This window comes from Pleurodeles waltl, chromosome 4_1 (genome assembly GCF_031143425.1).
Source record: "Pleurodeles waltl isolate 20211129_DDA chromosome 4_1, aPleWal1.hap1.20221129, whole genome shotgun sequence".
Lineage (NCBI taxonomy): Eukaryota > Metazoa > Chordata > Amphibia > Caudata > Salamandridae > Pleurodeles > Pleurodeles waltl.
The window spans coordinates 45,988,290-46,000,782 of record NC_090442.1 but is presented as its reverse complement, the minus strand read 5'-3'; the positions used below and the strand labels follow the sequence as shown (position 1 = coordinate 46,000,782).

General features: G+C 43.6%; 2 protein-coding genes across 3 annotated transcripts in view; one reads left to right on the top strand and one right to left on the bottom strand.

Annotated features, from left to right (window-relative positions):
• The window catches only part of LOC138286969 (zinc finger protein 208-like), a 183,059-nt gene that overhangs the window by 68,148 nt on the left and 102,418 nt on the right, over positions 1-12,493 (bottom strand). The gene's annotated exons all lie outside the window — the stretch shown is intronic.
• Positions 3,070-12,493, top strand: part of LOC138287357 (zinc finger protein 268-like) — a 35,622-nt gene continuing 26,198 nt past the window's right edge. For both annotated transcript variants that reach the window (XM_069227725.1, XM_069227724.1), the window contains exon 1: positions 3,070-3,165. The gene's annotated coding sequence lies outside the window, so the exon portion shown is untranslated. The remainder of the gene's footprint in view (positions 3,166-12,493) is intronic.

The following is a 12,493-nucleotide window of genomic DNA, read 5'->3' as shown; positions in this document are numbered from 1 at the left end:
CGGCAGTCTTCACTGATGGACCCGCAGCGGTGCAGCCGTCAACTCCACTGCGGCGGTATCCTGTCTGCCCAACACGTAATGAGGGCCTATGTGATGTGCTGGGAAGACGGGCAATGATAAGGTGACAATAAAATTTAAGACAAGCGAAAAACATAAACTAAACCACTCTTCTACATGTCAGGCTTTTGGAGATACTAAACAGGGAGAGGACTGCTGTACTGATTGTGATCTCCCATGCAGAAGGTGTGACATTATATAATCCAGCAAGAAGCCTTGCAACACCATGACATCAGTGTCGATGTAGGACTGCTGAGAACTATGGTAATGTCAATGCAGTCAGTTTCTTACAGAATTCAAAACCTGTGCAGGTGGTTCTGATGTGCAGAGGGCATATCAGTCCAGGCTTTAGGAACGAGTTAGTAGAAGGCACGACTTCTGTATCTGGTTCTGCATATGCAGGGGATGTGTGCGCATAGGAGTCCAGCTCAGCAGACGTGTCTGGTAGATTTGTTGAAGTTTATGTGGGCTTATGTTGTGTGTGTATATGTGTAGTGTATGTGTATAAGTGTTGTAAATGGCTTTGTATGTGTGCGTGAGGAGTTTGAAGAATGCCTGCTTTTGGATCAGGAGTCAGTGGAGCTTTTTGAGGTGGGGCTGAGGTGAGTGTGGAGGTTGAGGGTGATCCTGGCCATTGAGTTTTGTATGGTCTGGAGTATATGGGCAGTTTAGTGTTTACTACAGCATAAATTGCTTTTCTATAGTCCAACTTATTGGTGATGAGGGCTTGGGTGACAGTTCCGAGTGTTGGAGGGGAGATATTTGATGATCTTCTTGAGCATCTTGAGTGTGTGGAAGCTGGAGATGGAGACTATGGTCACTTGCTGGTCATGGTGAGTTGGTTGTTATTGGACCTGGCCCTTTCGGAAAGGTCACCCCCAAACTTTATTGCCTTCCTCCTCCTCTTTGTCTGATCCCGTTTTTGCTGGCCTTACTAGTGCTAAGGTGCAGGTGCTCTTTGCTTAAAACTTGGTCAAATTGGCATAGTTATTTTACCTATAAGTCCCTAGTAAAGTGCACTACCTGTGCCCCGGGTCTGTAATTAAATGCTACTGATAGGCCTGCAACACTCATGCACCCCAATTAGAGTGGATTCATGCCTGGCCATAATACCCACAACAACATACAATGTATTTTCTGTGTAGTAGACAGGACTCAGCAGGCTTTTAAAAATATGCCAGTGGCTTCATTGAGCACAGAGTAGGCCTTCAACACTTTGTTATGCGCTATCTCTTTGAGGTCCTGTGCAGTATGGGAATGGGATCAAACCTTATTGGCTGGATCTGGCTGCTACATGGACAGGCACTAGCATAATAATCTAAAAGCAGCAGCCTATACTATTCTATTCCCTCTCATATTTACGCTGGCCATGGAACCACTGACGAGTTTCCTGAGAAGCAGGAGTTCAAACTGGGCAAAAATATTTGCACACACCACCCACTTCATTTTCTTATATTCAGACAATGCCCTTTTCTATCTGGAGGACCCTCCAATAGCCTACTTGAAATAACAAAGACATTGAAAGCCTTTGGTAGTATCTCAGAACTGTGTATAAATTGGGATAAATCATCTCTCTTTCCAATTTACCCAGAGATCGACCATGCTGACCTAAAACAACTCAGATCTCCGTTATGCTTGGAGTCAGTGACATATAGGTATGGGAGTTCAAATTTATACTCAGAGGCCCAACTTTTAGCTGGCATTATTATTATTATTATTATTATTATTAAGGTGGTGATGCCACAAGACAGTCCTTCATGTTTTGGTGCAAACTCCTCCCCCCCCCCCCCATAGGTTGGGCAGCAATCATGAAGATGTTGATCCTGTCTCACTTACTTTACCTTTTCACAGCTATTCTCATAACACTAAGAGGTCTATTTTTTAAAGAACTCAGAGTCTCTAAACTTGGCTACTCCGAGGGACCGGCGGAAAATGCATTGTACTGGAGAAAGCAGTGTGCTTTCACCAGTGGGGGCGTCCTAAGGGTAACCAACGATAAGGATATTATTTAACTGCCCAACTGCTGTGGCTCATGTGCCAAATGGAAAACAAATCTGATTTCAAAGCGGGAAAACTATAAGCCGCATTTGGTAGAATCTCCTTACAAGAGGCACTTTTCAGGGCATCGAAAATAATAGTCTTGCAACATTGCTTGACCAGATACAGAGACTGGGTGACACCACATTGTGTGCTTCGGAATTACCATTAAGGAAGGTGTCTGCCTAAGTTTACGCTCATGGCTAAAACATATAACAAAACCCTGAGATCTACATGCTGGGGGAACTTAACACACATTCAAATCCCTTACAGAACACTATGGGCTCTCAATAGGACAATTCCTGCTATATGTGTTGGCAAAGGCGACTATAAAACATTTTCTATATAGCGTAATATATCCCCCTTTATCAGTAGTTCAATACTCTGGATGGAGAATTTACACATCCATCCGGTGTTTTTATATAAACGTATTCTTCAGTTTGAGGATCCGGCAAACTATAGTTAATTCGCTTCACTGTCCAGAAGTAATACTGCTCCTGTCCTGCAAAGTACTTGCAGTGATGGAAACATGCTTTCCTTTGTCACATCCTTCACTTTTTAAATTTTAAAATGAGCTTTTGAATCTGAATCTTTTTCTTGGTTTGTTATGCTTATTTCTATGTCACTCAATTGTTCTTTCTCCTTCTTGGGTCGGCTATATGTGTCCTTCCTACGATACTTGGTTTGTCTGCTCCTTTCTTGCGGAAAAGTACCAGTCCTTGTTTTCTATTAAGCTCCGTGGGACTGGGGTGGGGCAGGTGCAGATCTGGGGCCTAGGAGGGGTAAGAAGATAACTGCACGGACAGAGAGGGGAAGTCCTTCCTCCTCTGCAGCAGGCTGGACACAGAGGGAGAGACCGGAAGGGATAAACGCATCCGAGCCTGGTGCTGTCTCTGCCGCCGCTGACCCGGAAATCCTTCTCCTCATAGGCAAAATATAAATGTCACACACAGAGCAGCGAGACGCTACTGCCCCGCACATGCGCAGTCTGTCCCAGCTGTCGGAGGATGAAAAGGAGCCTCTATGTGGGCCTCACTTAAAAGAGGCAGAAACTCGAAGGAAACTAAAAAGGTAACACGTATTTATCACCAGGAATTCTGTATTTCAGCAGAAATCGGCATCCTACATTTCTTGTCAGTGAGACGCAAACGCCAGCTCTCTCCTCCCCACAGTTTCAGGTCCAGGCAGACAAGGGGGCCTTCTGGGGGCGATGCAGCCAGTGCCCCCCCCCCCCCCCCCAAAACCGAACAGAGGCAGAAAATCCCGAAAAGTGAAAGAAGCAAAGGAAATCAATGAATATAACATAGTTATTATCCATACAAAATAAAGTTTGGACCAGAATCCAGGGGCGCAAGAACATTATCAGAGGACATCATTGCCTTCCTTGCTGCTCTGACACTTACTCCATGTACTGCCTATCACTCCTTGCACTGCCTCTCACCCCCTGCACAGCCACTGACCCACTGTTTGCAATGCCCGTCACTCACTCACTCCCTCCCTCCCTCCCTCCCTCCCTCCCTGCACTGCCACTGACTGACTGCTTTGCCTCTCACTCCCTTCCTGCACGGCCACTGTCTGCACTCCCTTCCTGCACTGTCACTCACTCCATGCACTGCCTCTCACTCACTGCACTACCTCATTGTTTGCACTGCCTCTCACTCACTCCCTGCACTGTCAATGACTCGCTGTTTGTACTACCTTTAACTCCCTTCCTGCACTGTCACTCTCCCTGCTTCTTAACTTCTTTCTGCACTACCCTTAAAGCTCCTTCCTGTGAGAAAGGATTCCTATTCTGTTCCCCATGATCTCTATGGTTGGTTGGACCGCTTTGTTTTTCTCGCTCCTGTATGTACACAATGTGTCCTACTGAGGCAAGATGCTATCAAACCATAACCCTCTCGAATTACGCATACAGTAGGGAAGAATCCACACTCCCAAATCATCTGTAAGCTTTAAACTACCACCCTCCTGGCTACAGTACTCTGCATTTAAAGAAACGTTTAAGAGACACAATCACTAATTACATTAATAAAAATGAGAATACTGCCTCAACTTCCCTCCTGGAGTGGGAGATGTTTAGACTTCTGGTTAGAGGCATATGTGTAACAAGCATTTGCAAAGCAATGGGTCTCGCTTCTGCTCAAGTTAGAGCTATTAGCGTTGTAAACCCATAACCGGACTTTTCTTGCCACATAAATTGAAAATGAAAAGTATAACAGTTTCACTTAAAAGCAACTGTTTGGAAGTCACGGGCTGTCCAAAATAAACATTTGTATTTACATTTACTGTGAGGTGGTTGGGGGAATAATGCACTATTGTATCGATACTCGCAGATCTCTAAAACAGTAAACATCGAGGGAACAGAAGTTTGCTCTAAGTCAAAAGTACTGGCAAAAGTGCAATTATCCATGTTACAGGGTCGATGTCATGCTAAGCGCTTGATTACTGCCCGGTGAGATCTTACTGTGTAGAAAATTCAAAGAAGAAGTAGTCCAGAAACCATACGGAAAACCTGCAGCCTTGTATGTTTTCAGTAGTTTACCGGTGTGCTAAAGGAGGGCTAAACACCGGAAAAGGCATGACTTATGCATGCCTTTCACTAACAAAATCAAGCAAATTTTAAAAGGCAAGCCCACGAACCAATGAAACTGATGGGCGGGCGATGGGCGTGGTTAAAACCCCACACATAGATTACAATAGGGTAGAGCTCTTGCACGCGCTCAACCCTAATAAAATCCCACAGATGGATTACAACAGAGTAGAGCGCTTGCGTGCTCTCGACTCTAACAAGCAAATTTAAAAAGGCAAGCCGACGAACCAACAAAACTGATGGGCGTGCAGTGGGCGTGGTTAAAATTCCACAGATGCATTACAACAGGGTAGAGCACTTGCGTGTGTTCAACCCTAAAAAGGGTCAAAGCGCAGGGCTAGTTATTCACTATCTGATTATGTGTCTGCGCCGTCCTTTCTGCTAAATGTGGGACTAAGGCCCAGGACACAACAGTGCCCTAGCCTTATTTATTACAAATCAAATAACCGAAATGATTATTGTAAAAACAACGCAGCAGCTGTAAAATAAACGTCTGAAGCAATTGCTAGTACTAGGCCAGTTCACAGTATGAAGACAGATTCAAAAGCCAGGGAGAATCAAAACCTTTAATGGATGTGTTTGAAAACTTTCAAGTTTTCCTTCTCAGCCTACATTGAAACTCTTTACAGGAGCTGCACAATGTGCAAGTGAAGATAGGAAAAGGATTTGAGCGCTGCATACAGAGAATTATTTTTACCTCCCTCCAGGTCCATCGCCTCTTTTTTTTTTTTTTTCTTCACAGATTGTCAGAAGTTCGAAAACATTAGGAGCTGAAATTATTATGAAAGCATTAAACACTACGCATCCCACCCCCATAATTTATAACTGGTGCAAAAGAAACAACTTCCAGTAATAGGGATTTCTGACAACTTTATAATACTTTCTGCTTTTAATCACTGCTTGTAAGTAGTTCGGACGTTTTCATCAATGGCTATGGCAGCATACATACCAGCATTTGGATACTGCGAAGAGGGAGATTTTGAAAGAAAAATATGGGGTACTTTTTTCTCCCCTCTGAAGTATATTTTGGGCATGAGACTGGGAAAATAATGCCATGTTTGCCTTAAGACTACCTAAAACAAACGTTTATTGCACAAGCGGATCGCTGGGAAATTCTAATTTGTCTTGCTGTGTGTAGTTTGCCTGATGGTTTCTCTTTCACTTACCTTTTCACATCATTTTCGCCTGTGAAAGACTGGTAGACGTGAAGAATATTTTGTGGGAACTATTCACAGTGTGTGACATGAGGCAGAAATAGTCTGCATGCAACAGTCTCAAGCATATACCGTCGAGAAGTATTTTTAGTACTAATATTTCATTTTTGTGAAATGTGTGCGTGTTACACGAAGAAAAAATGCAGTTTTTCCTGCAAATAAGCGAGTAACGAGCTATTAGCGTTGTAAACTCCTAACCGTACTTTTTTTGCCACATAAACTGAAAATGACAAGTAAAACAGTTTCACATAAACGACCCGACGGCAGCCACGAGCGCGAAGCAGACACACAAAAGGAAGCATAATTTTGCTCCCACGGAAATATATCGGCAAAAATGCCATTATCCATGTAACCGGCAAAAGTGCAATTATCCATGTAACAGGGACGATGTCATGCAAAGCGCTCAACTACTGCCCAGCGAGATTGCGCTGCCTACAAAATAAAAAGACAAAGTAGTCCAGAAACCATAAGGAAAACATGGAGCCTCGTATATTTTCACTAATTGGCCAGTGTGCTCGAGGAGGTCTAAACACTGGAAAAGGCATGACTTATGCATGCCTTTCACTAATGAAATCATGCGAATTTTGAAAGGCAAGCCCATAAACCAACCAAACTGATGGGCGAGACATGGGTGTGGTTATAAGCCAACAGAGAGATTACAACAGGGACAGAGCGCTTTGCGAGCTTGACCCTAAAAACTAAGATAGGTATTCGTTAATATGATTTAGTGTGATCTCATATTTGTAGAAGGCTCCTTGCAAGAACTAGAGAGAGAGATGGTGATAACTGCAGGATGAAGGTGGCAACTCAAGGTAGCTACAAATAGACATGCTGAATTACTAGAGTGATTACGACATAGACATGACACCCTACCTAACTAGAATGCATGCCACATGCGACAGGGCACGGAACTTCCTGGTGTGATTAATAAAATAAAATAGATAGGACACCCCCCTCCATTCTGTCAAAAATAGTTTTGGCAAATTAGTGCATAAACAAGGTGAGATGGATGCAGCATTCAAAGAATACTGTGCAGCATTATACGCCACTCTGACTGGTTCCTATGGGTGATTTCCAAAACAGTGTAGACTTCTCACAGATGACCCAGGCACACCCTGAAGAAATAAATAACCCCATCATGGATCAGGAAGAATGAAGCTCTATTTGCACCTGTGTTTTATGCAGTATATGAAGCACAGTTGATCCAACATTTAAATAAATTGTCTAAATGTGCCAGGAATCCGGGTCGTCTACCCCTATTGATGAGTGAGACACTAATAGTCTTGATATGGAAACCCAAACTTGATCTATTATGCATGTATTTGTACCACCATCTGTCAACATTAAGTACAAAATATAAAATACTGGGTAAAACGCTAGGAGAGACTGATGGCAAGTACAACCAAACTGATACATTAGGATCAAAACCGGTTTGTCCCACAGTGAAGCACCTCCTTAAACATAGGCAGATTTGACTAAATACTGGGCCCTATTCCTAGCCTCACTCTGGCAGTCTGCCACATGAACAGTTCTGTGATATGCTCAATTTGAAATACATGGTCAGGGTGTTAGAAAAATTCTGCGAAGCCTGACTGAATGGGATATGCTCCTGTATGCTAGGCCAACAGTGAGAGCTAGAATGGGATATATTATATCTGCAATTTATAAAGTAGCCAGACGCTAACTATACTGCCACTTTAACCTTGATTTGTTTTCAGTGAATTTCTATTTTTAAAAAACTATAATCAGATATTCATCACCATGTGCAACGTGTGGTTGGGTTTAGGGCCAGGCCTGTGACACCCAAACACTTTTTTAAATGTTGAGGACTCCAGGGGCTCTCTGGCTGTCTATCTCACCACCATGGTGGGAGCTGGCATTTGATTTTCATAAGCAGGTGCCAACCTGGGAAACCCACATGTCCTTATTCATTGGAAGGTGGCGGGGTAACCCCAGGGCAGGTACACATAGAGGTTTCTCTATGTTTTCTACAAAGTCAGTGTCAAACACAAAGATGTTCTTAGTAAGACACCATTTAATCATCTTTAACAGCATATCAGTGTAGGCCTGTGGAAATGTTTTACTTCTCTGATGACATATTCTGGTGTATAAGAATGACATATCCCAGGTCATCAAGAGCATACCACTCTCCCTGTTAATTTAACACATACGGAACATGGAGGTTGCCTTTACATGGGAAGGTCAGCCCACCACCAGTGGGCTAAGAAAGCTATCTACATAGTTTGATGTGCTCCCAAATAGGACTTCCTATGCCGCTATTTTGGCCTCCCTGGGGTCAACCTGCTTTCCTTGTGAACTTTGGGGAAATTTCCAATAATCTGTCTTTAGGAATATGACTTCATCATTGCTACACTATCCTTGATCTCTTAATTCCACTAAATCATTAGTATAATCTTGTTTTTTTTTTTCAGATAATTCTCATATTTTCTATAGCACTCACTATTTAAAAGTTGATTCCTGCATATACAGGTCAATCAGCCATAGTATTGCATTGCCACCTTTGTCAGCGCTCCTTATGATACAATGGCCCTCATTACGACTTTGGCGGGCGGCGACCGCCGGGCGGCCGCCAATGCAGCCGCACCCCGCCGCGGCCATTTGGAGATCCCCACCGGCCCAGCGGGGATCTCGGGCGCAACACAGGAGCTGGCTCCAAATGGAGCCGGCGGTGTTGCGGCCGTGCGACGGGTGCAGTTGCACCCGTCGCGCTTTCCACTGTCTGCATAGCAGACAGTAAAAAGCTGCACGGGGCCCTGTCAGGGGCAACTGGCATGGGCAGTGCAGGGGCCCCCAGGGGCCCGCGACTCCCCATACCGCCAGCCTTTTCCTGGCGGTTCAAACCACCAGGAAAAGGCTGACGGTAGGGGGACTCGTAATCCCGTGGGCAGTACAACCACCGGCCCCGGCGGTGCGACTGCGGCGCTTTCGCCGCAGTCGTAATCCCATGGGAAGCACCGCCAGCCTGTTGGCGGTGCTTCCTCCGAAACAGCCCTGGCGGTCTTGGACCGCCAGGGTTGTAATGAGGGCCAATGTCTGTTATCCCTCAATTTAATGACGTTCTGTTTATAAATATCCACTGCACTGTTGACATGTGGTCAATCCTCTCCAGCTTGTTTTGATTTGCAAACTGTGAAGTTCTCCAATCACTGTTTCTCAAAAAAACACATCTATGCCATCATGTGAAATATTGAGTACAAATAGTGGTACAGACCTTCTTCCGTGATATATATATTCTAACTTTGAAGTATCATCAGGGTTGTGGAATTTATTAAAATATCTACTTGTACATGGGACAGGCTGCTTCATAAATCTACCTGTCCTGTAAAAAAAAAACACTTGTCCTTTTGGTGCCACATAGTGTGGCAGAAAAATATGGCAACAATCTCATTATATATGAGCTCTGATAATAGTCTTTCTGATTATGTCCGGGCTCAAGCTATAGTAAGATTTTAATTCTACACATTTTGTCATCTTACCACAGATTTATATAATGGGGCTGGAGGTAGCGGTAAGTAAAAGTTCCAGAGAGGGAATGTGCTTTTGAGTCTGTGCAAACCTACTAACTTGCACGTTTTAGGGGTATTCACCAACCCTTATCTAATTTTTTCTTATACTGAGAAAAGTTGAAAGTTTACTCCTTACTTACTTACAGTGAGGGCCTGGCAGCTCCCGCAACAATAGTTTTACCAAAAATCATGTCAAAACAAGATACACGTTGACCAAACCAAAAGACTGACTACCAATGTCAGACCCATTGGCCTTACCATTGATTGTTTATTTTCATGTTTCCCTAAGTCTTGTTGAAATTGGTTGCACTGATTTTCTTTTCTGTGTATTTTTTAGGGAAAAAAAGCATGCATCAACACATTTTACTAGATGATGCTTCAAAGAAATGGTACCTCAAATTTCATAGTAGTTGAGCAAAACAAAATTTTCCTAGACACATTTTTGGTGAACATTTAATTTGAAAGACTCATCAATCTTGCTTTCAAGCTTCTGCAGATATTTGCATCTAATCAGAGAGCATTCTGGGAGCAATATATGCGTAGCCTCATATTGTTTTACTTTGCAAACGTATGTAGATATTTTTATGCTGGGACCACTGTCAAGCAGTGCAATACAAGCTTACAATATTTCCTCGAAATGCTCACCCTAATAATAAAGGCTTTTCATTAATGAAACATACGTACAAGTTCGAACAGCATTAACATATGGACACAAAGACTGCCTTAAGGGCAGACAATTCCCTTTTTTGATCCATAATGTGGTTCTGTAAACTGGCAGCCAAAGGGTTTGTGCTGCAAAGGGTAGGACCTACTTGTCCCAAGGACAAAATAAACATGAAAACCTGTTGTCCTTGATCCCAAACAATATGTCCTTGGAGTCGGGCTATATAAATTCCACACCCCTGATTATTTCCCCACTAATACTCCCGGGTGTTGCTTGCACTTTTATTCTCCAGTTCCAACAATTCTTTCATTATGTCTAAATCTGATGTCAGTAAGTTGCTATATTCAGTATCGTTGGACTCTCTCAATGCTGTACACAAATTATTAACATTGTTTTTATGAATATTCATTAGCTCGAGTTCCTAGTACATTTATACAGATCTATTTGAGTCTGAATATAATCAAATTCTGACTTTTCACAAAATGATAGTCCCACAGTTAGGGCTTTTATGTCAGAATCTGTAAGTTCATCTTCAGTTGACTAATTACTGTTTTGTCATCACTGGTTATTTCTTGTTTCTCATAGTTATCCCAGTTTGTCTGCTCTTTCCTTCTTTGGCTTTGACCCACTCTTCTTTGTTTCCGTTTCCCTTTCACTGTTTGTGCTTCATGCACCTGTCCAGCCACAAAAAATGAAATGTGTTCAATATTGAGATGTGGCCGGACTTCACTTTGTCATCTGTCCTAGTTGCATCATCCTGGTGAGTGTTTGTACTCAAATTAGGACTGTTCTCATGAGCAGTGGCATCCTGTTTACCTCTATTTTGTTCCTCTGCTTTGCTTTGTCTTCTCATACTATGAAATCATTTAGCAAGTAAGGTCGATTTGTAGAGCGCTGCTTGTCACCCATGAGGGTATCCAGGCCCTAAGTAGGTAAGTGTAGGCATGTGGTGAGGCAGTGCCTGAGTATAGGCTGTCTTGATTGTCCCGCAAGAAGACTAATTGAAAAGCCAGGTCTTCAGCTTCTTGTGGAATTCAAGAAGTGAGGAGGATGTTTTATATGTTGGGAGAGTTCATTCCAAGATTTGGCAGCTTGGAAGGAGAATGATCGACCTCTTGTTCTGCTTCTGTGGATGTGGGGTGTGTGCCAGTGAGAATGATGCTGAGCGAAGGTGGTGGTTTGATGGTAGTAAAGGCGATAATTAAAGTTTGCAGGTCCTGTGTTGTAGAGTTCAGTGCATGTATGAGTAGTTTGAACTGGCAGCAATTCTGAATAGAGAGTCAGTGGAGCTCTCTGAGGTGTTGTGGTGTGGGTTTGGTGCATGAGGTCAAACATGAGTCTGGTAGCGGCATTTTGAATGGTTTGAAATCTGTGAAGAAGGTGGGATGGGATGCCGGCGTAGAGTGTGTTGCTACAGTCCAATGTGCTTGTGATTAGGGCCTGCGTGGTGATACGTCAGGTGCCCAATTGGAGCCACTCGTAGATTGTGCGTAACATACAGAGGATTTGGAAGCATGAGGATGCGTCGGCGTTGACCTGGGACTTCATGGTGAGGTGGTGTCCAGGATGAGGTCTAGGTGCCTAGCTTGGTCGGCTGGGGTGTGGGGGGTCCAAGTTCGGATGGTCACCAGGTGAAGTCCCACAGTGAGCTTTTATTTCTGAAGATCAGCACTTCAGTTTTGTTGCCGTTAAACTTGAGGCAGCTTTCTTTCATCCAATTGGCCACATTCATCATGCATTGCTTGATGTTTGGCTTGGTGTTTATGGTGTCATCTGAGAGGGGAAAAAATGAGCTGGTGTCGTCAGCATATGAGATGATGTTGATTCAGTGGGATCTGATGATGTTAGCCAGAGGAGTAATGTACAAGTTGAAAAGTGTGGGACTGAGTGATGGTCCCTGTGGGACTCTGCAGATGTGCTCTTTGGTTTCTGATGTTAACAGCGTGAGCCTGACTCATTGAATGCTTCTGGAGAGGAAGGAGGCTATCCCTTTGAGAGCTGGTCCTTGTATTCCTGCTGTGTGTAGTCTGGTGATGTGTGTGGTGGGAGAAGGTGTTGAAGACAGCAAAGAGTTCAAGGAGGATGAGGGCAGCTTAGGTTGGTAAATTCCTTGACAGTGGTAAAAGATTCCTTGTAGTTATTGGAGCTAAATATGATTTTCAGGGTTACGCCCTTTTTCTTGGTCTATATCACTTGATGGTGATAGCGTCTAAGAGTGACCTTGTAGGTGTTTCTAGTGCTGGTCCCTCTGGTAGTTCTCCATTTCCTTTTGATTTAGAATTGTAGCAGCTAACTTGTTTGCTGAATCTTTTAAGGTTTGGGTTTTTCAGGGGCACCTGGGTATGGGTGCAGTTGGTGATCCAGTGGTTGAATTTGTTTGTGTTGTTGGTGGGGTCTTGGTAGT